At 42.4% G+C, this 25,634-nt stretch overlaps 1 long non-coding RNA gene across 1 annotated transcript in view; it reads right to left on the bottom strand.

The window, feature by feature from the left end:
• The window catches only part of LOC134333102 (uncharacterized), a 131,775-nt gene extending 126,181 nt beyond the window's left edge, over nucleotides 1-5,594 (bottom strand). The window contains exon 1 of the long non-coding RNA XR_010015339.1: nucleotides 5,508-5,594. This is a non-coding gene — a long non-coding RNA (uncharacterized LOC134333102). The remainder of the gene's footprint in view (nucleotides 1-5,507) is intronic.
• Nucleotides 5,595-25,634: the final 20,040 nt, after the last annotated feature.

Raw genomic sequence — 25,634 nt, 5'->3', positions numbered from 1 at the left:
TGTTGGACAGGGAAAAATTATACTGCACAACAACAGCAAAATCTCATCCTGACTGTCTACTGTGCCAGATGAAGCATCATGATTTGGGGTCGCTTTGCTGCCTCTGGGCCTAAACAGCTGGCAGTCACTGAGGAAACAGTGGATTCAAAATTGTACCAAGACATTTCTTAGGAGACATCAATATAGTCGTCTGTCCCCTGAAGCTAAACAGAAGTTCCAGAATACACCAAGACAATCCACATTTATTAGAAAACAAAGAACAAACAAATTGTGCTTTGGATTCAGAACCCAAACCCAACTGAATTTGTATGGTATGACTGACTGATCACGCAAGAAATCCCAGAATAGGATCCTCCTTACCCTTGTGCAAATACAGTATGACTGGCAACTACAAGATTGAAGATCAAACAACGCTTATGGGAAATAAATGTATAGAAATCCAAGAAAATTCCAAGGGTTGGCAAACTACTGTATATAACAATTATCATATACAAACCAAATTTCCAGAGGATTTGGAACATTTTGTAAAATGCAGTAAAAAAGAATCTCTTAACTAATAAAAGTAAAAGATTTCCAGTGTTTTCATTGATCAGCTTCATTAAACTACAACCCCAAATCAGAAAAAGTTGGGACAACATGAAAAATGCAAATAATAAAAAAAAAATACAGAGTTTCTTACATTTAGTTTGACTTTTATTTGATTGCAGACAGGATGAACCTGAGATATTTCATGTTTTATCTGCTCAACTTCATTTCATTTATTAATAAACTTCCATTCCTGCATTTCAGGCCTGCAACACATTCCTGCAAAAGTTGGGACAGTAAAGCATTTACCACTTAGTAATGTTGCCATTCCTTTTCACCACACTTAAAAGACGTTTTGGCACCGTGATTTAGTGTTTCAGGTTTCATTTTGTCCCATTCACAATACGTTTTCACTGTGTGACGGTCCATCCTAGATGCCTCAGAGCCCAGAGAAGTTGATGCTGCTTCTGGACATGGTTAACATAAGGCTTCTTTATTGCACAGTAAAGTTTTAAGTGGCATTTGTGCATGTAACTCTGTATTGTAGAGCTTGACAAAGGTTTGCCAGAGTAATCCCTCACCCATGTGGTTATATCAGCTATTGTTGAGTGGTGGTTCTTGATGCAGTACCGCATTTGTGTACCTCTGGCCCCGTCCCAACTTTTTTTTGGAATGTGTTGCAGGCTTGAAATGCAGGAATAGATGTTTAACAAATGAAATGAAGTTGAGCGGACAAAACATGAAATATCTCAGTTTCATCCTGTCTGCAATCAAATTAAAGTCAAAGTAAACGTAAGGAACACTGTATTTTTATTTTATTTGCATTTTCCATACTGTGTTGTAGGTAAATATGAACATATTTAGAATTTGATGCCTGCAACACACTGTAGTCCATCACCTCATGGTTTGGGAACTGAGGACACTAATAGCTGCAGTTTTGCCTCCGTGTCAATGGTACCTTGACACATATGCTATGAGCAGTGATGCACCCCCCCCATACTAAGACAGATGTTAGTTTTTGCACCTTTTATTGAAAACAGTCTGTATGATCCTCATAATCGTTGGCACAGAGCATTCAACATCCATTTCTCTTGAACACAGGCTGAACCACAGCACACCTTTCCACTGTCTTTTGGACCATCTGAGACATGCTCGACCAGAGAACTAAGAGGCATTTCTGCATGGAATAAACATACAGCTTTTTCTTTATTAAAACAGTTTAAGGTTGCATTTCTTCATGCAGTGGTGGACTGTATTGAGTGACAACGGTTTTCTAAAGTACTCAAAAGCACATGTGGCTATATTTATCACAGTAGCATGATGGTTTCTCATGTAATGTCATATGAGAGCTCAAAAGTCCATACACAGACTGAGATTTCTCCAGATTTACTGAATCTTTTCACAATATTATGAACAGTAGATGGTGAGAGACTAAATAATTTGCATTTATTGCATGGATATTGGCAATTTTGGCACACGACCCATCACTGCTTGTAAACACCGATCCTTTGGTGGATCTTCCTTTTATACCCAATAATGACTCTCTCACCTGTTACAAGTTACCTAATTATTGTAAAATACTGTTATATTTTCACTGCATTTTACACAATGTCCCAACTTTTTCGGAAATGCGGTTTGCATATCATGTGAATCATCCTGGCAAATTAACAACTTGGTATGCATTCCTGACTCTAAATGATCCAGACTCTTAATGTGATTCCAAGCTCAAGTTCAATAAACAATTTCCTTAATTTCAGAGTATCATTAGAGTCGTCTGCAATCTCCATCTCATGCATACCAATGTAAACTCTTCACTTTATTTTAGAAGGAGCTCTGTGTAGTTCTACTCTTAGATCAGTGGTTCACAACTGGGTTTAATTTAGTTTTGTCTGGTCTACTTCATTTCATTTATTAATATACTGTACTTCCATTCCTGCATTTCAGGCCTGTAACACATTCCAAAAACATTCAGCTTTTATTTTGTCTCATTCTTCCTGAAAAAAAAACGTCTTAAGATGTACAACAGTACAGGGTTGTCGTTGTCGCATTTTTTGTTCCAAAATTCTCCACACATTCTACATTGGGGACAGGTCAGGACTGCAGACAGGCCAGTCCCGTACCTGTACCCTCTTCTTCCGCAGCCGTGCCTTTGTAATGTGTGCAGCATGTGGTTTTGCATTGTCTTATTGAAAAATGCATGGACATCCCTGAAAAAGATGACGTCTTGAAGGCAGCATATGTTGCTCGAAGATCTCAACTTTTCTGCATTAATGCTGCACAGAAGTGTAAATGACCTTTTCCAAAGGCACTAACACAACCCCTTACCATAAAAGTCCTTGGCTTTTGGACTTGTTACATATAACAGTCTGGATGGTCCTTTTCGTCTTTGGTCTGGAGCACACAGCATGGATTTTATTCCAAAAAAGACCTGGAATACTGATTCATCTGACCACAATACATGTTTCCACTGTGTGATAGTCCATCCTAGATGCCTCCGAGCCCAGAGAAGTCGACGCCACGGTTCTTAATGCAGTGCCGCCTGAGGGATCGTGGGCATTCAGCTTAAGCTTGCACCCTTGGCCTTTACGCACTGAAATTCCTCCTGATTCCTTGAATGGTTTAATGATATTATGCACTGTAGAGGGAGAAATATGCAAATCCCTTCCAATCTTTTTTTCAGGTATATTGTTTTTAAACATTTTAAAAATCCTCTGATTATCTTTGCTTATCAAAGAGTCAGTCTTTCCTGGATGCTGCTTTTGTACCAAACCATGATTACAATCACCTGTTGGCATCACCTGTTTGGAATCACATAATTATTTAGTTTTTTCACCTCATTACTCGCCCTAAATTGCCCTCGTCCCAACTTTTTTTGGAATGTGTTGCAACCCAATAGTTGAGTTTTTTTCTTTCCAGTTTGAACTGCTGAACATGCCCTATCACTCAGCACACTCTCTTTCTGTCATGTCTAACATGCCAAGTTTTCACTTCTGCAGTGTTTCAACAAAGCAGCATTTAAATAGTTAATGTCCCTCCCAAGCAAACCCTGAAAAACTGGAAAATATAGAAAAAACACAGTCCTGTAACTTTCCACCTGCTGAAGTGGCTATGTGGGCGGTGTGTATTTACTTATGTGTTTCATGTTGTGGTACTTTTCTGACAAATGGTCAGCTTCTCATAACAATTTCATTCAATGCCTAATTGAAAGACATGGGAATTGTGTTAAACACTAGATAAATCATTGCAAGCAACCTGCTGTCAGCATCTTAAAGTAAACATGCCATTCCAACTGCCAATGCCAAGGTAAAGATGAGTACTTTACATCTCAGTCTACCTCTCAGACACCTAGCATACACCTACACACTTACTGCATCGATGAGTTTTAGTGTTTTGAATGTCTACAAGAGACCATTTATGACTTAAATAGACAGACAGACAGACAGACAAACAGAAAGAAAGACAGACAGACAGACAGACAGACAGACAGACAGACAGACAGACAGATAGATAGATAGATAGATAGACCAACAGACAGACATATAGATAAACAAATTGACACAGACAGACATAAAGATAGACAAATTGAAAGACCGACAGACAGACATATAGATAGACAAATTGACAGACAGACAGACATATAGATAGATAATTTGACAGATAGACAGACAGACTAATTGACAGATAGACAGACATATAGATAGATAAATTGACAGATAGACAGACAGACAAATACACAGACAGACAAATTGACAGATAGACAGACAGATAGATAGACAAATTGACAGATAGATAGAAAGACAGACATATAGACAGACAGACAGACAGATAGACAAATTGACAGACAGGCAGATAAATAGACAGACAAATTGACAGACAGACAAATAGATAGACAGACAGATTAATAGACACATTGACAGACAGACAGATAGATAGACAGATAAATGAATAAACAAATTGTCTGTCAGACAGACAGACAGACAGATACCCTCTTTTACCCTCTGTGATTTATCCTGAGTGGATAAGACACAGCAGCGCTGCTGGAGTTTTTAAACACCTCACTGTCCCTGCTGGACTGAGAGTAGTCCACCACCCAAAAATATCCAGCCGACAGCGCCCCGTGGACAGCGTCCTGTGACCACTGATGAAGGTCTAGAAGATGACCAACTCAAACAGCAGCAATAGATGAGCGATCGTCTCTGACTTGACATCTACAAGGTGGACCAACTAGGTAGGAGTGGACAGTGAGTGGACACAGTATTTAAAAACTCTCATACCAGCACAACACACACTAACACATCACCACCATGTCAGTGTCACTGCAGTGCTGAGAATGACCCACCACCTAAATAATACCTGCTCTGTAGTGGTCCTGTGGGGATCCTGACTAGTGAAGAACAGGGTGAAAGCAGGCTAAACATTTATGTAGAGAAACAGATGGACTACAGTCAGTAATTGTAGAACTACAAAGTGATTCTATATGGTAAATGGACAGTGAGTGTAGAAACAAGGAGGTGGTTTTTTGCTTAATTAAAGCATGCATTTCTGTTCAATCATTTGCTATTAAAATGATTAATAGCTCTTGGTTTGGGGTTGCACTGCCAGAAGCTGATTTAATTTCCTCTATTATAGTACATTCGACAAAGAAGTAGAACCAGTATGTTGTTCAGATATGCCTGAGTATGACACGAACCCTCCTATTCCCAAAGCAACAGGTCCTGCCAGTAACCTCACCAGCAGCCACGTGTTGAGGCAAAACACTAATATCCACATGCACATAAACCCACACGGACACGTTCCCCGTTCAAATGCAAGCTTCTCCTTTAAGAGCCGAAAGATAGAACCCATGAACATCAGCAAAGCACACCGTGTTAACCTGAACTCTCTAAATATTTCACTTACATGCTTTGTCAGCAGAGAGGTGCAGGAGAGACAGACAGAGCGTGAGAGACCGTGAGAAACTAGGGCATGTCACATGAGCCTACCTCATGCACCAAGCTGCAGGTCCATTGTAACTGCTGGAGAGGGAGCAGGTGGAGTTTTCGCCCCCCTCGTGTCCTGCAGAGGAGTCCTCGAATCTGTGCAACACAGAGCAGTCTCCAGCTCTCTCTCCTCTCTACTTCAAGTCTGTGAATGACGCCTGTCAGGAGAGAAGTGAATGGCAGAGAGGGTGGAGAAAAAGTTTTAGGAAGTTCTTTAGCTGAGCACTTTCAGTTCTCTAAACTAAACCGCACACCCTCCCTCTCGGTCTCGGCGTCTCTCATTCCTGTTATCTTACTTTCCCTCAGACAGGAACGGTTTAAGTGTGCCAAAGTGAAAGTGCTGGCTGAACTGGGACACTATGAGCCATCTGTTAAAACATGTCTCTCTTTTTTGCCTTTCTTACACACTCGCAGAGGCTGAGCGGCGAAGGGGGGCTGTACTCCCTGCCAGTGCCCAATCTCAATACAAAACACGCTCTCAGAGCAGCATAGGCGGAGCCAGCCTCGAGAGACGACGCAGACCCAGTAAGTTTGAGAGAGAGAAAGAGATAAAGAGGAAGTGGCCTGGCTCTTGTATTTAATATTAACGGCTATTCATTGTGGCGTCTAGGCCTGTCAGCTGAACTGTCGCAGGGTTGAGGGAACAGTTACTCGAACACAGTCCACAACCAACAAAGATCTGTCTTTTATCTCTATTATTCTGAGAAATATATTAATATTTCAATAAAAAATATTCAGCTACTTGTACTTTAGTAAGATCACATATTATGTATGTTATATGACTTTGTTTCTAAGCCTTCCTACTTCTGCCAACTTGCAGAAATCAAGCATTATGCCATGGCTGAAGGAATCAGATGGCAAGACAGACAATACAGCACTGATGGATCATATAGTTCTCTGGAGAACAAGAAGGATTATACAACCCTAAACCCTAAAAGTTGGGACAGACATTTACTTCAACTTTTATTTGATTGCAGACAGTTTGAACCCAAGATATTTCATGTTTTGTCTGCTCAACTTCAGTTCATTTGTTAATATACCTCCATTCATGCATTTCAGGCCTGCAACACATTCCAAAAAAAAGTTGGGACGAGGGCAATTTAGGGCTAGTAATGAGGAAAACAAAATAATGACGTGATTCCAAACAGATGATTGTAATCATGGTTTGGTACAAAAGCAGCATCCAGGAAAGGTTGACTCTTTGATAAGCAAAGATGATCAGAGGATCTCCAGTTTGTCAACAAATGTGTGAGAAAATGATTGAAATGTTTAAAAACAATGTACCTCAAAAAAAAATTGAAAGAGATTTGCGTATTTCTCCCTCTACAGTGCATAATATCATTAAACTATTCAAGGAATCGGGAGGAATCAGTGTGTAAAGGCCAAGAGTGCAAGCTTAAGCTGAACGCTCGTGATCTTCCATCCCTCAGACGGCACTGCATCAAGAACCTCCACTCAACAATAGCTGATATAACCACATGGGTGAGGGATTACTTTGGCAAACCTTTGTCAAGCACTACAATACAGAGTTACATGCACAAATGCCACTTAAAACTTTACTGTGCAAAAAAGAAGCCTTATGTTAACCATGTCCAGAAGTGGTGTCGACTTCTCTGTGGTAGCACATGCTGAATGAGACTTGTCATGGTCTTGCTGAAATAACCTTGGACAGTATATTGTCTAAGCAATTGAGGGTTAAGGGCCTTGCTCGAGGGCCCAACAGTGACAACCTGGCAGTAGTGGGGCTTGAACCAGCAACCTTTTGATTACTAGTCCAGTACCTTAATTACTACTGCTGTAATCTCTGTCTAAGTAGTGCGTCTAAATAATTACTACTGCTGTAATCTCTGTCTAAGTAGTGCGTCTAAATAATCTGCCCTTTGAGTCTGATGTCTTATTAGAATCCTCTCTACTTAAGTAGCTGCTTAGGTAAGAAGTAGGTGGTTTTTCCTGTAATTTGTCCCACATACACTGATCAGGCATAACATTATGACCACCTTCCTAATATTGTGTTGGTCCCCCTTTTGCTGCCAAAACAGCCCTGAAGGTGTGCTGTGGTATCTAGCACCAAGATATACCAGCAGATCCTTTAACTCCTGTAAGTTGTGAGGTGGTGCCTCCATAGATCAGACTTGTTTGTGCAGCACATCCCACAGATGCTTGATTGGATTGAGATCTGGGCCAAGTCAACACCTCAAACTCATTGTTGTGCTCCTCAAACCATTCCTGAACCATTTTTGCTTTGTGGCAGGATGCATTATCCTGCTGAAAGAGGCCACAGGTATCAGGGAATACCGTTTCCATGAAAGGGTGTATATGGTTTGCAACAATGCTTAGGTAGGTGGTACGTGTCAAAGTAACATACACATGGATGGCAGGACCCAAGGTTTCCCAGCAGAACATTGTTGCTGGTTCCTTCCTTAGGCCACTTTTTTTTTCTATATGCATTTTCTCCCCTTTTTCTCCCCCTTTAGCGCATCCAATTGCCCAATTTGCATCACGCATCCTCTCTGTCTCTCCCGATCCCTGCCCTGACCGAGGAGATCAATGCTAACCCACATCCCCTCCGACACGTGAGCAGCAAGCCATATGCATCTTGCCACACACACATTGACGAATGTGTTGCGCCACCTAGCATTGCGTGCGGAGAGACACCCTAAGAGCACTCCTTCCTCATCTCTGTGTAGGAGCCTCTAATCAGCCAAAAGAGGTCGTAACTGCACCATTCTGACAGAGAGAGACCCACTTCCGACCTTAGTCCCGCCCATCTGAACAACAGGCCAATCGTTGTTCATATAGCCACTCAGCCTCGGCCGGTAAGGCAGAGCTGGATTCGATATGACGTACTCGAGATCCAGCTCCGGTTGCAGCGTGTGTTTGTACTGCTGCGCCACCTGAGTGGCCCATCCTTAGACCACTTTTAATAGATACTGATCACTGCAGACCGGGAACACCCCACAAGAGCTGCAGTTTTGGAGATGCTCTGACCCAGTCGTCTAGCCATCACAATTTGGCCCTTGTCAAACTCGCTCAAATCCTAACGGCTTGTCCATTTTTCCTGCTTCTAACACATCAACTTTGAGGATTTGACTTGCTGCCTAATATATCCCACCAACTAACAGGTGCCGTGATGAGATAATCAGTGTTATTCACTTCACCTGTCAGTGGTCATAACGTTATGACTGGTCGGTGTATACATGTGTATGCCATTATTTTAAAAAACATTGAAAGTAGGCAAAAAGTAAGGTAAGGTAAGAAACTCCAAAAAGTATGTGTGGGAGAGAGAACATAATATAAAAGTAAGATCCAGGGCATGAGAGAGAATGCATGATGCATGCTGTATGTGAAGAAGCCTTAAGGTTATCCACTGCCTGCAAGGGTTTATGTTTCGAGCAGAACTAAGCCAGAAATAAAACATCAAGGATTTCAGTTGTCAGGGAAGAAGCGGGAAAGAAAAGGGCAGAGACAGCGATAGCTACAGCTTACGGCTACGGCACGATGCAGATAAATGTGAAAAAAAAGTCCGGGAAGCGTTTTGCTTTTTCTCGTAAAGCACATGAGAACGAGAAAAGGATTGCAAAGGACAGCTCGGTGTCAGCATGATGCACAATCAAACTAAATGAACTCTATTTTTTTTTTTTTCCGAATACTCTCAATTTAAAGATGCAACTCCGTCGCATATAAAATTATACAATGAAAACAAAGTGAGATGCCAAAATTATTTCCTGTTTTTAATCAATATCGACACAGTGGCTCGGTGGGTAGCACTGTCGCCTCACAGCAAGAAGGTCCTGGCTCCTTTCCCAGGTGGATCGGTCTGGGTCCTTTCTGTGTGGAGTGTGCATGTTCTCTTTGTGTCTGTGTGGGTTTCCTCCCACAGTCCAAAGACATGCAAGTGAGGTGAATTGGAGACACAAAATTGTCCATGACTGTAATTAAACTCATTAAACTGATTCACCTCACATTCACACACATTGCAAAACACTGGCCTAGAGTATGCATACATCTAAATATCATACACACTGATCAGCCATAACATAAAAAACACCTCCTTGACCATTTCATCAGTTCCACTTACCACATAGAAGCACTTCGTAGTTCTACAATTACTGACTGAAGTGCATCTGTTTCTCTGCATACTTTGTTAGCCTCCTTTCACCCTGTTCTTCAATGGTCAGGACCCCCACAGGACCACCACAGAACAGGTATTATTTGGGTGGTGGATCATTCTCAGCACTGCAGTGACACTGACATGGTGGTGGTGTGTTAGTGTGTGTTGTGCTGGTATGAGTGGATCAGACACAGCAATGCTGCTGGAGTTTTTAAACACCTCACTTTCACAGCTGGACTGAAAATAGTCCACCAACCTAAAATATCCAGCCAACAGCGCCCTGTGACCACTGATGAAGGTCTAGAAGATGACCAACTCAAACAGCAGCAATAGATGAGCGATCGTCTCTGACTTTACATCTACAAGGTGGACCAACTAGGTAGGAGTGTCTAATAGAGTGAACAGCAGCTCCAGCAGCGCTGCTGTGTCTGATCCACTCATACCAGCACAACACACACTAACACATCACCACCATGTCAATGATCCACCTAAATAATACCTGCTCTGTTCGCGGTCCTGGGAGAGTCCTGACCATTAAAGAACAGCATGAAAAGGGGCTAACAAAGCATGCAGAGAAACAGATGGACTACAGTCAGTAATTGTAGAGCTACAAAGTGCTCCTATATGGTAGGTGGAGCTGATAAAATGGACAGTGAGTGTGGAAACAAGGAGGTTTTAAACTTGCTCCTGCTTCTAACACATCAACTTTGAGGATAAAATATTCACTTGCTGCGTAATATATCCCACACACTAACAGGTGCCGTGATGAAGAGATAATCAGTGTTATTCACTTCACCAGTGGTCAGTGGTCAAAATGTTATGCCTGGTCAGTGTAAATGCATTATATTATATGTATTCTATTAGTTGTCAGCTGAGCTCTTGTTGCTTATGCTCTTATAATTGCCCACAGACTTTTAAGCAGGCAAGAATTTCGACATGCTAGCTCTTCATTCTGTCAATGTTTGTCTACTGGGGTCATCTTTGTGACGGATCTCACACAGCTGTTTGATAAATTAAGTGGTGACCACATATTTGTGCCAATAAACAGTGTACAGAATAGATTCGAGATCAACAAAAGGTTGCGCTTATCCATCACTGTCTGTGAGCTGCTCAGCCAATCAAAGCAACCACTTTGCTTCTGCGAAAACCATTTACTGGTAAAAGGCGGTGCTCTCTTAATTCAGCAGGCAGTATGTGATAAGAAGATTACATTCAGTGCATGACTTTACGAAGCGTCTGTACAGAAGGGGTGGACATCCCTCATTGGCAGACAAAACTGGCCTCTAGTCTGGTGAATGGGAAAAGACAGGACTTAAAACAGGACTAAAAAATGCTGTGTAAGAACCCTGGTTAATAGCCCCAGGCGTCTGTACAGAATGGGTGGACGCCCCCTATTGGCAGACAAAATTGGCCACTAGTCTGTTGAATGGGAAAAGACAGGACTTAAAACGGGACAAAAAAATGGGTCTTCGATGCTGTGTAAGAACCCTGGTTCAAAGCCCAAGGCGTCTGTACAGAATGGGTGGACCCCCCCTATTGGCAGACAAAACTGGCCACTAGTCTGGTGATTGGGAAAAGACAGGACTTAAAACTGGACTAAAAAAATGGGTCTTCAATGCTGTGTAAGAACTCTGGTTAGTAGCCCCAGGCATCTGTACAGAATGGGTGGACACCCCCTACTGGCAGACAAAATTGGCCACTAGTCTGTTGAATAAGACAAAGACAGGACTTAAAACGGGACTAAAAAATGGGTCTTCGATGCTGTGTAAGGACTGTGGTAAGTAGACTGAGGTGCCTGTCCAGAAGTGAAGGAATGCAAAGATCAGTGCGTAACTTTTCGAGGTGAACACCCCCTATTGGCAGGCAAAACTGGCCACTAGTCCGGTGAATGGGAAAAGAGAGAACTACAAAAGGAACTAAAACACTTGTTAGTAGTCTGAAGCGCCTGTACGAAAGTGGAGGAACATGGACATTAGCGCATGACTCTCCAAGCGCAAGACTGGCCTCATGCATGAATCCACGAATGTATGGGCAAATAAGAAGGGGTTGGTGGATTACACATGCATCAAAGGGAGTGTGTGTCATGCAGTTATACCCTCCTTTGATGGCATCGGGGTCTTTAGCAGTGGAAAACTAATTTGCTACACTAAATTGGGAGAACAAGGGAGAAAATGCATAAATAAAATAAGACCAACATCCAACACTTTATAAGTAACACCTGTACAGCTGTTCATTGAGGTAATAAACCAATCAGTCTAATGGTAAGAAACTCAAATGCCTAAAAATCATGGTCAGGTCAAGAGCTTCAAATCAAACAGAATAATAATGGTGGAACCTGGCTGACTGAGTGACAGCGGGCTGGTTTGTAGACATTGCTAATGTATTGTGTTTCACATGCACAGCAGTCTCTAGGGTCTACACAGAATCTTTTTGGGGGAAAAAGATCCAGTAAATAGCAATTCGGCAGGTGGAAATAGGGTAAGGTTTGGCAAAAACAGCATGAATATATGAACAAAACCAGTGTTGCGTTAACAGGTTTGGCTTCTACTTTAAATGCCATGGTGTGTCTGAGTTTTGCTGCTGACCATGTCTATATGGCCACAATCTACCCAATCTACCATGTGTTCCCCAGGTAAGCAACGCACACGCACCCGGCCATCCATGTGATGTTAAAGAAAGCGTGATTCATCAGACCAGGCCACCTTTTCTCATTGCTCCATGGTCCAGTACCCATTGCTCACGTGCCCATTGTTGGCGCTTTCGATGTTGGACAGGGGTCAGCATGGGCACCCTGACTGGTCTGCAACAAACTGCTAAGCACTGTGTATTCTGACACCTTTCTATTAGAACCAGCATAAACTTCTTCAGCAATTTGAGCTACAGTAGCTCGTCTGTCGGATCGGACCACACGGGCCAGCCTTAGACCCCATGACCCTGTCGCCGGTTTACCACTGTTCCTTCCTTGGACCACTTTTGATAGATACTGACCACTGCAGACTGGGAACACCCCACAAGAGCTGCAGTTTTGGAGATGCTCTGCCCCAGTTGTCTAGCCATCACAATTTGACCTTTGTCAGACTCACTCAAATCCTTACGCTTGCCCATTTTTCCTGCCTCTAACACATCAACTTCTTGCTGCCTAATATATCCTATCCAGTAACAGGTGCCGTGATGAAGAGATAATCAGTGTTATTCACTTCACCTGTCAGTGGTCATAATATTATGCCTGGTCGGGGTATATTTTCAATAGAGTTAGGTTAATTCTTCAAAAGGACCTATTTAAAACCTCAATTGTAGCCTAATTTGGCCTCGACCTGTTATGATTTTTGTTTTAGAACATACTAATGCATTAACACCAAGTTGCAAAGCAAGATTTTAAAGTTCTGTGCCCTACACCTACTTTTCACAATCACTTGTTCCACCAGCAGCACCTTTTCCCTACTGAATACCTTTGGGATCAGTAGTAACACTGATTGAGAGCCAGATCTTCTCATCTAAAATTCTATTATAATTTAATGGGTAAATACATTCCAGCGTTTTGTGGGTGTTTAACAAGCTCATGATCATGTCCACATACTTTTGGCCATATTGTCTATTGTCTTTTTTCTGCTTTGACTTAGGTTTGTTGGGCAAATCACCCCTTTTATATGTGCCCCTCCCTTCCCAAATCCCATACAAGGGAGGTAAAAGCCACTCCTACTGGTTCTAGTTGAATGAACCACAGCTACGTCCTTAAAATATAGGTAGTTCTTTGTGTTTTACACTCCTTGTTTTTTTTTCCCCGCTTTCTCATTTTGTTTTTCCTTTCGGGCCAGGGCAGCGCTAACAGCATCCTAATCATAATAAATGGCTCTGGTACCGAGCCATAATACAGGCTCAGGCCTGGCAGCCCAAGGCGGTAGCACGCTCTCTCCAAACCCACTGCATCCATAATGAAGAATTATAATCACACTGAAAAAAATCACTCAACAAATTACAGAGCTGTGTGAGATCAAGCGTAACCATCGCTGGAGGTGGTGCTTTCATTAGAAATTGTAGATTGCAGGGAATGCTAACAACAATTGGAAAAAATATACATGATGGTTAATGGCTTAATATATAAGAGTTCTTTTGTTCTGTGCGATTGTGGTGTATTGTATTACAACCCCAAATCAGACAGAATGAACCTGAGATATTTCATGTTTTCATTTGTTAATAAACATCCATTCCTGCATTTCAGGCCTGCAACACATTCCACAAAAAGTTGGGACAGTAAAGCATTTACCACTTTGTAATGTGTGCAGCAAGTGGTTTTGCATTGTCATGTTGAAAAATGCATGAACGTCCCTGGAAAAGATGACGTCTTGAAGGCAGCATAATGCTGCCATCACAGAAGTGTAAACGACCTTTGCCAAGGGCACTAAAACAGCCCCGTACCATGACACACCCTGGCTTTTGGACTTGTTGCTGAAAACAGTCTAGATGGTCCTTTTCACCTTTGGTCCGGAGCACACGGTGTCCTTTTTTTTTTTTCAAAAAAAGACCTGGAATGCTGATTCATCTGACCACAACACACGTTTCCACTGTGTGATGGTCCATCCTAGATGCCTCAGAGCCAAGTCGATGCCACTTCTGGACATAAGGCTTCTTTTTTGCACAGTTTTGTAGCTGATATAACCACATGGGTGAGGGATTACTTTGGCAAACCTTTGTAAAGCACTACAATACAGAGTTACATGCACAAATGCCACTTAAAACTTTACTGTGCAAAAGTTTCCACACAGTGGAAACGTGTATTGTGGTCAGATGAATCAGCATTCCAGGTCTTTTTTGGAAAAAAAAGGACACCGTGTGCTCCGGACCAAAGACGAAAAAGACCATCCAGACTGTTATCAGCAACAAGTCCAAAAGCCAGGGTCTGTCATGGTATGGAGGTGTGTCAGTGCCCTTGACAAAATGTCATTTACACTTTTGTTATGGCAGCATTAATGCAAAAAAGTACATTGAGATCTTAAAGCAACATATGCTGCCTTCAAGACGTAATTTTTTACGGGAAAAGGGCACGACTACTGGACTGGCCAATAGAGAATGTGTGGAGAATTTTGAAACAAAAAATGCGACAACGACCTCACATCTTAAGACGTGTTTGCAGGAAGAATGGGACAAAAAAAAAGCTGAAACACTCAATCACTCGGTGCCAAAACATATTGGTGGTGAAAAGGAATAACAACATTACAAAGTGGTAAATGCTTTACTGTCCCAACTTTTTTTGGAATGTGTTGCAGGCCTGAAATGCAGGAATGGATGTTCATTAACAAGTGAAATGAAGTTGACCAGACAAAACATGAAATATCTCAAATTCATCCTGTCTGCAATGAAATAAAAGTCAAAGCAAATGTAAGAAACTGTGTGTTTTTTATTATTTGCATTTTCCATGCTGTCCCAACTTTTTCTGATTTGGGGTTGTATCAGACTGACAAAAATAAGTAAATTTCCACAGCTATGCTTTACAATCTAGTGGAAAACAATCAGAAATAAACAGAATGAACAAAAAGTGTGAAAGTGATTGTCATTGTGACGTGTGACATTAGCTCATTATTCCTGACAGGCTCAACACATCTTCTTGCCATCAGTCTACTAATTAGTGAAATAATCCATTCATTGATTTGGTATCTCTCAGGACAGCAGCTATAAATGAGAAGCACAGGGAAATAACAAAAATACTTTTTGACATATCCATCATCTACCTCTAGGGCTTTCTGTCACTTAATCACTGCATTGGAGCTTTAATGACTATAGCATGAATCTGATGAGCAGATTTAAGATCTTCAGGCATATGTATTGAAATTTAATTAAAATTTGAATAGGTTCCATTGAAAACCAGTCTAACAAACCTCAACACTGCTTCCCATCACAATATCCAACAGCACTGTGCCTACTGTGAAGACCTTCAGGTTCTTGGGAACTACAATTTCCAATGTGGGAGTCCAACACCAACTCCATCCTCAAAAGGGCCCAGCAGAGGATGTTCTTTCTGCGGCAACTAAGGAAACATGGTCTGCCAAAGGAGCTGTTGAAGCAATTCTACACTGCAGTCATTGAATCTGTCCTGTGCACATCTACAGACACAGACTTCAAGGAGTTGTGGAAACAGCAGAAAAAATAATAATGAACCCCTGCCCACCCCCCAGGACTTGTACACAACAAGAACCAGGAGCCAGGCAGGATAAATAATCACTCCTGGCTCCTGTTGTTTATGCCCCACACCACACTGCCATGCTGCACTTTACATATACACCGATCAGCCATAACATTACAACCACCGACTTGTTTCTATTCGTAGCGATGAACGAAGCGCAAAATGCTTCTCACTTGCATGCACTTAATAAAGCAACGACAGCCAAAAAAACAAAAAGAAGGGGGTCGCCGTATAAATGAACATCTGTAACAACAGCACAACTGCTCACAGGTAATCTACACGCTCCGCCATCATGTTTCTACTCTTTACTTTTGTTTTGGTTTTTTTTTATGCATTTTCTCCCCATTTTCCTCCCGATTTAGCTCACTTTGTCTTCTGCTGCTACCTGAGATACCAGATTGCATCCGACATGTGCACAGCCCTCCTCTTCTTGCCCCTGCTTTCTGCACAGGGTCCTTACACAGTGTAAGAAGACCCACCCACGCACACATAGTCCAGCCCCCACCCTGCAGATACGGTGGCCAATTAGTATCTGCTGCAGGCACTGCCAATCACGCCCACTAGATGTCACCCAGCCGACCGGAGGCAACACCAAGTTTCAAACCGAGGAGTTCAGAAACTCTGTGCTGGTGTGCTAGCGGAATATCCCGCTGCGCCACCTGGGCACTCTTTACTTTTGTTGTGCAACGCCCACCGTTGATGATGCATGCCTGGCTCTCAAAACTGATGATAACATGGGCCAGTTCTATAAGAAACACCAAGGTTTGAAGAAACCTGTACAGAACCGGTTCAAGAACCAGAGTTCTTTTAGTGGAAAAGCACTACCAGAAAACTTGCTCTTTTGAGCTGTCTGGTCAAACTGGTTAGTTTGTGGGATGCCATGCAGTCATCATACCTTATAAATCATCATGCCTCATGAACAAAATAAGATCTGGCTACTGTGCTATAAGAATAATAGTCAGGCTGGCTAATGTTAACACCAGTGTTTAATGGTCAGTGTTTGGTGAGGTTGTATTTTGGCACATCAAGCTTGACAATGATCAGTGGTATAGTTACTTGAATTCTGAAGCACTCTGTGCAGACTTTAGGCTACACAGTACAGCACACAAACCTGAAATTATAATACTGGAAATGGGACAAATACATAATAGAACCAAATGGCAAAACACAAAAGTTGTGCACTGCATACCAGAGCGCTTAGGATCAGTGAACTGTAAGCAAAAGGGAACATGTTAGTGCTTTTTAATCAGCTTAAGTGTTTATTACAATGGGTCTGTCTGAAAACCTAGTAAGTTCTATACAAAGACCGCGTTTTAAGCATTGCCTTAAAAAGCTGCCTACTGAGATGCCTTATTCTGATTGATATTCTTACTGAATGACCGGGAAGCTCTGTGTGCTTTCCTAGTTGTGAGGGCAATCCCAACATTCAGTGCAGAACAACTTAGTCATGTTTTACACACTTTGGTTACATTCATGACAGCACAAGTAGTTACTGGTTACACAACATTCATCAGTTCAAGTTTAATGTCAAACAGAGTCATGAACAATTTAGTATCTCCAATTCACCTCACTTGCATGTCTTTGGACTGTGAGAGGAAACCCACACAGACACGGGGAGAACATGCACACACAACTCCACACAGAAAGGACCCAGACCACTCCACCTGGGAATCAAACCCGGGACCTTCTTGCTGCGAGGCAACAGTGCTACCCACCGAGCAACCGTGCCGTCCGATAATGCCTTTTAAAGTTCAATGTCAGTTAGAATCCTCTCTACTTAGGCAGCTGCCCAAGTAGGCAGTAGGCAGCAGGCAGCAAGGCAGCTTACTAGGTTTTCAGACAGACCAAGTATATCTCAAAGGTGTACAATGACTGTGAGTCAATGCTTCCTGTTCAACATTAGTGCCTGGACTCATACATTTTCACAAATCATATGGGACATTTTTTTTTACATGAATGTACAATAAGCTAAAGGTCAAGTGTCCACATATTTTTGGCCATATAGCATATGTAGTCTGCTCATATCATATGCACCAAATCTGTGCTCTCATTGCTAAACGTTACTGAAAGTCACAGTAATGGCATAAAAGGCTGTAAGGCAAGCAAGCGTCAATTTAATGTAAAACGGATGAAAATAAAGCGACTCGCTGTACGAAACTGAAAAGCTTCAGTCGTCTGCTTTAACAAGAAAAAGAAGCCGCAGAACTGTAGCACGGCCTCCTTTCAGACTACTGAACGCTAAAGAGGTCTAACAAAAAAAACGGTGACTAATAGCTTTCTATACTCATCATCGTCTCAAATCTGACACACAGGAGGTTTTCACAACCACATCAAATGCAGAGATAAAGGCGAGGAGAAACAGATACAGAGACGAAATGAAATGTGGGGTGTTGGAGGAAGGCAGAGTGAGAAATGCAAATACAGAAATAATGACAGGAAGAGGCATAGGGTGAAAACAGAGATGTGTTCAAGAGTAATGTGACAGCTTCTACTGTCTGCTCACATATACGCACTGACTGACTTCCAGATCCTAACAGTAGTGACTCAAGGTTTGGATAAATTGCACCAAGCCACAGATATACACCGATCAGGCATAACATTATGACCACCTTCTTAATATTGTTTTGGTCCCCCTTTTGCGGCCTCGTACACAACAAACTGTGATGCACTGTGTATTCTGACACCTTTCTATCAGAACCAGCATTAACTTCTTCAGCAATTTGAGCTACAGTAGCTTGTCTGTTGGATTCCAACTCTGGAACAGTGGTAAACCAGCGACAGGGTCATGGGCAGCCAAGGCTCATTGATGCACGTGGGGAGTGAAGGCTGGCCCGTGTGGACCACACGGGCCAGCCTTCACTCCCCACGTGCATCAATGAGCCTTGGCTGCCCATGACCCTGTCGCTGGTTTACCACTGTTCCTTTCTTGGACCACTTTTGATAGATACTGACCACTGCAGACCGGGAACACCCCACAAGAGGTAAAGATGACAGTAAGAAGCAGTTATACCGTATATAAGGGTGTCTGTCAATCAAGAGAGGTTGACAGATCAAACGAGAGCTCACAAGGTGGGAACATACTCTGAACAATGGTCATAGTTCACATAAATACAATAGAAAGCTACTCATGTCTAATAATATTAGGGACAGTGGTAGCCTAGTGGGTAGAGCTTTGAACTATCAATTGAAAGGTTGAGAGTTGGAATCCTATTTCTGCCATTCAGCCACTGTTGGACCATTGAGCAAGGCCCTTAACCCTGTCTGCTCCAGGGGGGTCATACAATGGCGGACCCTGCGCTCTGACACCCATTTTTCCTGCTTCTAACACATCAACTTTGATGATAAAATGTTCACTTGCTGCCTAATATATCCCACACACTAACAGGTGCCATGATGATGATCGGTGTTATTCACATCACCTGTCAGTGGTCATAATGTTATGCCTGGTCAGTATGTGTACTATAATTTACTGATCTGTAGTTTTATCAGTCCATTGTTGTAATTTGCTTGAAACAAAGGGTTTTAGGGTTGTCTTGAAAAACATTTGAGTGACTGCTAGCCCCTCTCTTATCTTTACCACTGGTAATGATTCATGGTTTCACACTATGTGGTTACATAATACAGTAATAAAATGTGATTTGTGGTTACATAGTATATTAGTACCATAATGATAGTGTAAATTATTATTATTATAATTAAATACAGTATTACAACTGCATCAAGAGACCAGACACCAAATATGTAGCTACATGTACATCTAGATGTATAGCCATATGTCTTTTGATAGTTAAAAGAAAAAAGCTCTTTTTAAAACCAGTGTTACTCTCCAGTCTTTTTAAATCCAGTTCTAAGAATTGGAGTTCTACACGACAATCCATTTCTTTTTGCCCGTACAGGGACATTGTCTGCATTAAGGGAGAGATGCCATTTACTGTATATATTTTTACTGTAATGTGGCGCCAAGTGTCCCCAGACCATTTCCTCAACAAGACTGAAAAAATATATTGCCATCATGTTTAAAGTATTAAATCTGAAAGAAAATAAAGCAGGCCAGTTGGCAAATTTCTTAGGGCATTACATACTGTATGTGTTCAGAAAGAATATTAAAGGCTGCCAAGGGAACACTTCAGCTTGCTAAAATGAATAAAGATTCCAAAGAGACAAAAACTTCTATATAGTGCCTATAATCATATACACTGATCAGCCATAACAATAAAACCACCTCCTTGTTTCTACACTCACTGTCCATTTTATCAGCTCCACTTACCATATAGAAGCACTTTGTAGTTCTACAATTACTGACTGTAGTCCATCTGTTTCTCTACAAAAATTTTTAGTCTGCTTTCACCCTGTTCTTCAATGGTCAGGACCCTACAGGGCCACCACAGAGCAGGTATTATTTAGGTGTTGATGGTGGCGGTGTGTTAGTGTGTGTTGTGCTGATATGAGTGGATCAGACACAGCAGCGCTGCTGGAGTTTTTAAATACCGTGTCCACTCAATTAGACACTCCTACCTAGTTGGTCCACCTTGTAGATGTAAAGTCAGAGGTGATCGCTCATCTTCTCATATTCTCAGTCCAGCAGTGACAGTGAGACAGTGTGTCTTATCCACTCATACCAGCACAACACACACTAGCACACCACCACCATGTCTGTGTCACTGCAGTGCAGAGAATGATCCACAACGTAAATAATACCTGCTCTGTAGAGGTGCTGTGGGGGGTCCTGACCATTGATGAACAGCATGAAAGGGGGCTAACAAAGCATGCATAGAAACAGATGGACTACAGTCAGTAATTGTTGAACTACAAAGTGCTGCTATATGGTAAGTGGAGCTGATAAAATGGACATTGTGTGTAAAAACAAGGAGGTGGTTTAATACAGTATATATACATATACAGTGTATCACAAAAGTGAGTACACCCCTCACATTTCTGCAAATATTTCATTATATCTTTTCATGGGACAACACTATAGACATGAAACTTGGATATAACTAAGAGTAGTCAGTGTACAACTTGTATAGCAGTGTAGATTTACTGTCTTCTGAAAATAACTCAACACACAGCCATTAATGTCTAAATAGCTGGCAACATAAGTGAGTACACCCCACAGTGAACATGTCCAAATTGTGCCTAAAGTGTCAATATTTTGTGTGACCACCATTATTATCACTGCCTTAACTCTCCTGGGCATGGAATTCACCAGAGCTGCACAGGTTGCTACTGGAATCCTCTTCCACTCCTCCGTGATGACATCACGGAGCTGGTGGATGTTAGACACCTTAAACTCCTCCACCTTCCACTTGAGGATGCGCCACAGGTGCTCAATTGGGTTTAGTCCATCACCTTTACCTTCAGCTTCCTCAGCAAGGCAGTTGTCATCTTGGAGGTTGTGTTTGGGGTCGTTATCCTGTTGGAAAACTGCCATGAGGCCCAGTTTTCGAAGGGAGGGGATCATGCTCTGTTTCAGAATGTCACAGTACATGTTGGAATTCATGTTTCCCTCAATGAACTGCAGCTCCCCAGTGCCAGCAACACTCATGCAGCCCAAGACCATGATGCTACCACCACCATGCTTGACTGTAGGCAAGATACAGTTGTCTTGGTACTTCTCACCAGGGCGCCGCCCACATGCTGGACACCATCTGAGCCAAACAAGTTTATCTTGGTCTCGTCAGACCACAGGGCATTCCAGTAATCCATGTTCTTGGACTGCTTGTCTTCAGCAAACTGTTTGCTGGCTTTCTTGTGCGTCAGCTTCCTTCTGGGATGACGACCATGCAGACCGAGTTGATGCAGTGTGCGGCGTATGGTCTGAGCACTGACAGGCTGACCTCCCACGTCTTCAACCTCTGCAGCAATGCTGGCAGCACTCATGTGTCTATTTTTTAAAGCCAACCTCTGGATATGACGCCGAACACGTGGACTCAACTTCTTTGGTCGACCCTTGCGAAGCCTGTTCCGAGTGGAACCTGTCCTGGAAAACCGCTGTATGACCTTGGCCACCATGCTGTAGCTCAGTTTCAGGGTGTTAGCAATCTTCTTATAGCCCAGGCCATCTTTGTGGAGAGCAACAATTATATTTCTCACATCCTCAGAGAGTTCTTTGCCATGAGGTGCCATGTTGAATATCCAGTGGCCAGTATGAGAGAATTGTACCCAAAACACCAAATTTAACAGCCCTGCTCCCCATTTACACCTGGGACCTTGACACATGGCACCAGGGAGGGACAACGACACATTTGGGCACAATTTGGACATGTTCACTGTGGGGTGTACTCACTTATGTTGCCAGCTATTTAGACATTAATGGCTGTGTGTTGAGTTATTTTCAGAAGACAGTAAATCTACACTGCTATACAAGCTGTCCACTGACTACTCTAAGTTATATCCAAGTTTCATGTCTATAGTGTTGTCCCATGAAAAGATATAATGAAATATTTGCAGAAATGTGAGGGGTGTACTCACTTTCGTGATACACTGTATATATATATATACAGTGTATCACAAAAGTAAGTACACCCCTCACATTTCTGCAAATATTTCATTATATCTTTTCATGGGACAACCCTATAGACATGAAACTTGGATATAACTTAGAGTAGTCAGTGTACAGCTTGTATAGCAGTGTAGATTTACTGTCTTCTGAAAATAACTCAACACACAGCCATTAATGTCTAAATAGCTGGCAACATAAGTGAGTACACCCCACAGTGAACATGTCCAAATTGTGCCCAAATGTGTCGTTGTCCCTCCCTGGTGTCATGTGTCAAGGTCCCAGGTGTAAATGGGGAGCAGGGCTGTTAAATTTGGTGTTTTGGGTACAATTCTCTCATACTGGCCACTGGATATTCAACATGGCACCTCATGGCAAATAACTCTCTGAGGATGTGAGAAATAGAATTGTTGCTCTCCACAAAGATGGCCTGGGCTATAAGAAGATTGCTAACACCCTGAAACTGAGCTACAGCATGGTGGCCAAGGTCATACAGCGGTTTTCCAGGACAGGTTCCACTCGGAACAGGCTTCGCCAGGGTCGACCAAAGAAGTTGAGTCCACGTGTTTGGCGTCATATCCAGAGGTTGGCTTTAAAAAATAGACACATGAGTGCTGCCAGCATTGCTGCAGAGGTTGAAGACGTGGGAGGTCAGCCTGTCAGTGCTCAGACCATACGCCGCACACTGCATCAACTCGGTCTGCATGGTCGTCATCCAAGAAGGAAGCTGACGCACAAGAAAGCCCGCAAACAGTTTGCTGAAGACAAGCAGTCCAAGAACATGGATTACTGGAATGCCCTGTGGTCTGACGAGACCAAGATAAACTTGTTTGGCTCAGATGGTGTCCAGCATGTGTGGCGGCGCCCTGGTGAGAAGTACTAAGACAACTGTATCTTGCCTACAGTCAAGCATGGTGGTGGTAGCATCATGGTCTTGGGCTGCATGAGTGTTGCTGGCACTGGGGAGCTGCAGTTCATTGAGGGAAACATGAATTCCAACATGTACTGTGACATTCTGAAACAGAGCATGATCCCCTCCCTTCGAAAACTGGGCCTCATGGCAGTTTTCCAACAGGATAACGACCCCACACACAACCTCCAAGATGACAACTGCCTTGCTGAGGAAGCTGAAGGTAAAGGTGATGGACTAAACCCAATTGAGCACCTGTGGCGCATCCTCAAGTGGAAGGTGGAGGAGTTCAAGGTGTCTAACATCCACCAGCTCCGTGATGTCATCATGGAGGAGTGGAAGAGGATTCCAGTAGCAACCTGTGCAGCTCTGGTGAATTCCATGCCCAGGAGGGTTAAGGCAGTGCTGGATAATAATGGTGGTCACACAAAATTGACACTTTGGGCACAATTTGGACATGTTCACTGTAGGGTGTACTCACTTATGTTGCCAGCCATTTAGACATTAATGGCTGTGTGTTGAGTTATTTTCAGAAGACAGTAAATCTACACTGCTATACAAGCTGTACACTGACTACTCTAAGTTATATCCAAGTTTCATGTCTATAGTGTTGTCCCATGAAAAGATATAATGAAATATTTGCAGAAATGTGAGGGGTGTACTCACTTTTGTGATACACTGTATATATATATATATATATATATATATACACACACACACACATTATATCTACGCATTACTATATCTATAATCATATGTATGAAAGAGATGGGATGTTATTAATGTGGTGTTTAATTATTAGAAAAGCTAAATATAGCAACTGACATATCATCCAATAAGAGGAGGAAAGACGTTTTGGGCAAGACACCTGATACTGAGAATGCCATGCCAATATCATCTTATCATTAACACCTTTAAAACAACAACAACAACAATAAAAAAAGGTAACCAAATCAACTTGTCTGCACAAGGCCAAGGCTCATTAAGAAACCTTGGGTCCTTTACTTTGACACGTACCACCTACCTAAGCATTGCTGCAGACCATGTACACCTTTTCATGGAAACGGTATTCCCTGATGGCTGTGGCCTCTTTCAGCAGGATAATGCACCCTGCCACAGCACAAAAATGCTTCAGGAATGGTTTGAGGAGCACAACAATGAGTTTGAGGTGATGATTCGACCTCCAAATTCCCCAGATCTCAATCCAATCAAGCATCTGTGGGATGTGCTGGACAAACAAGTGCGATCCATGGAGGTCCCACCTCACAACTTACAGGAGTTAAAGGATCTGCTGCTAACATCTTGGTACCCCAGATACCACAGCACACCTTCAGGGGTCTAGTGGAATCCATGCCTCGACGGGTCAGGGCTGTTTTGACAGCAAAAGGGGAACCAACACAATATTAGGAAGGTGGTCATAATTTTATGAATGATCAGTGTATATTTCTGTTACTGCATAGTTGCCCTGCACATTTACTCTTTCTATTATTTACTGCTTTGTTTTCATGGGGATCTGTTGTAAAATCTTTTTGTTTACCCTTCAGCAGTGCAGATATGAGAGATGGGATGCAGGTGAGGCAAAGCGTTCAAAAAGCACCTCATGAAATTTTTAAGGATTGGCAAAGTACTTGTCTGTCTGTCTGTGGCTGCAAGCTGAATCCCATGCCCTTCAAAACAGAACATGGACTGCTGTTAAATTATAAGTGAAAAACTGAATAACAGCAACAAACTGAACAGTAGCATAACACCAAAAATGCTATACTATTACTACATAGAAGCACTTTGTAGTTCTACAATTACTGACAGTAGTCCATCTGTTTCTCTGGATACTTTTTAACCTGTTTTTACTCTGTCCTTTAATGGTCAGAACCACCACAGTATCATCACGAGCAGGAAAAATTTAGGTGGTGGATCATTCCCAGCACTGCAGTGACACTGACATGGTAGAGGCATGTTAGTGTGTGTTGTGCTGGTATGAGTGGATCAGACACAGCAGCGCTGCTGGAGTTTTTAAATACCGTGTCCACTCACTGTCCACTCTATTAGACACTCCTAACTAGTTGGTCCACCTTGTAGATGTAAAGTCAGAGACGATCGCTCATCTATTGCTGCTGTTTGAGTCGGTCATCTTCCAGACCTTCATCAGTGGTCATAGGATGCCCATGGGGTGCTGTTGGCTGGATGTTTTTGGTTGGTGGACTATTCTCGGTCCAGCAGTGACAGTGAGGTGTTAAAAAACTCCATCAGTGCTGCTGTGTTTGATCCACTCATACCAGCACAACACACACTAACACACCACCACCATGCCAGTGTCACTGCAGTGCTGAGAATGATCCACCACCCAAATAATACCTGCTCTTGAGTTCTTGAGTCTTGGGAGAGTCCCGACCATATATATATATATATATATATATATACTGTATATACTGTAT

This window comes from Trichomycterus rosablanca, chromosome 19, assembly GCF_030014385.1.
Source record: "Trichomycterus rosablanca isolate fTriRos1 chromosome 19, fTriRos1.hap1, whole genome shotgun sequence".
NCBI classification, from domain to species: domain Eukaryota; kingdom Metazoa; phylum Chordata; class Actinopteri; order Siluriformes; family Trichomycteridae; genus Trichomycterus; species Trichomycterus rosablanca.
This window is presented reverse-complemented; position numbering and strand designations above follow the sequence as displayed.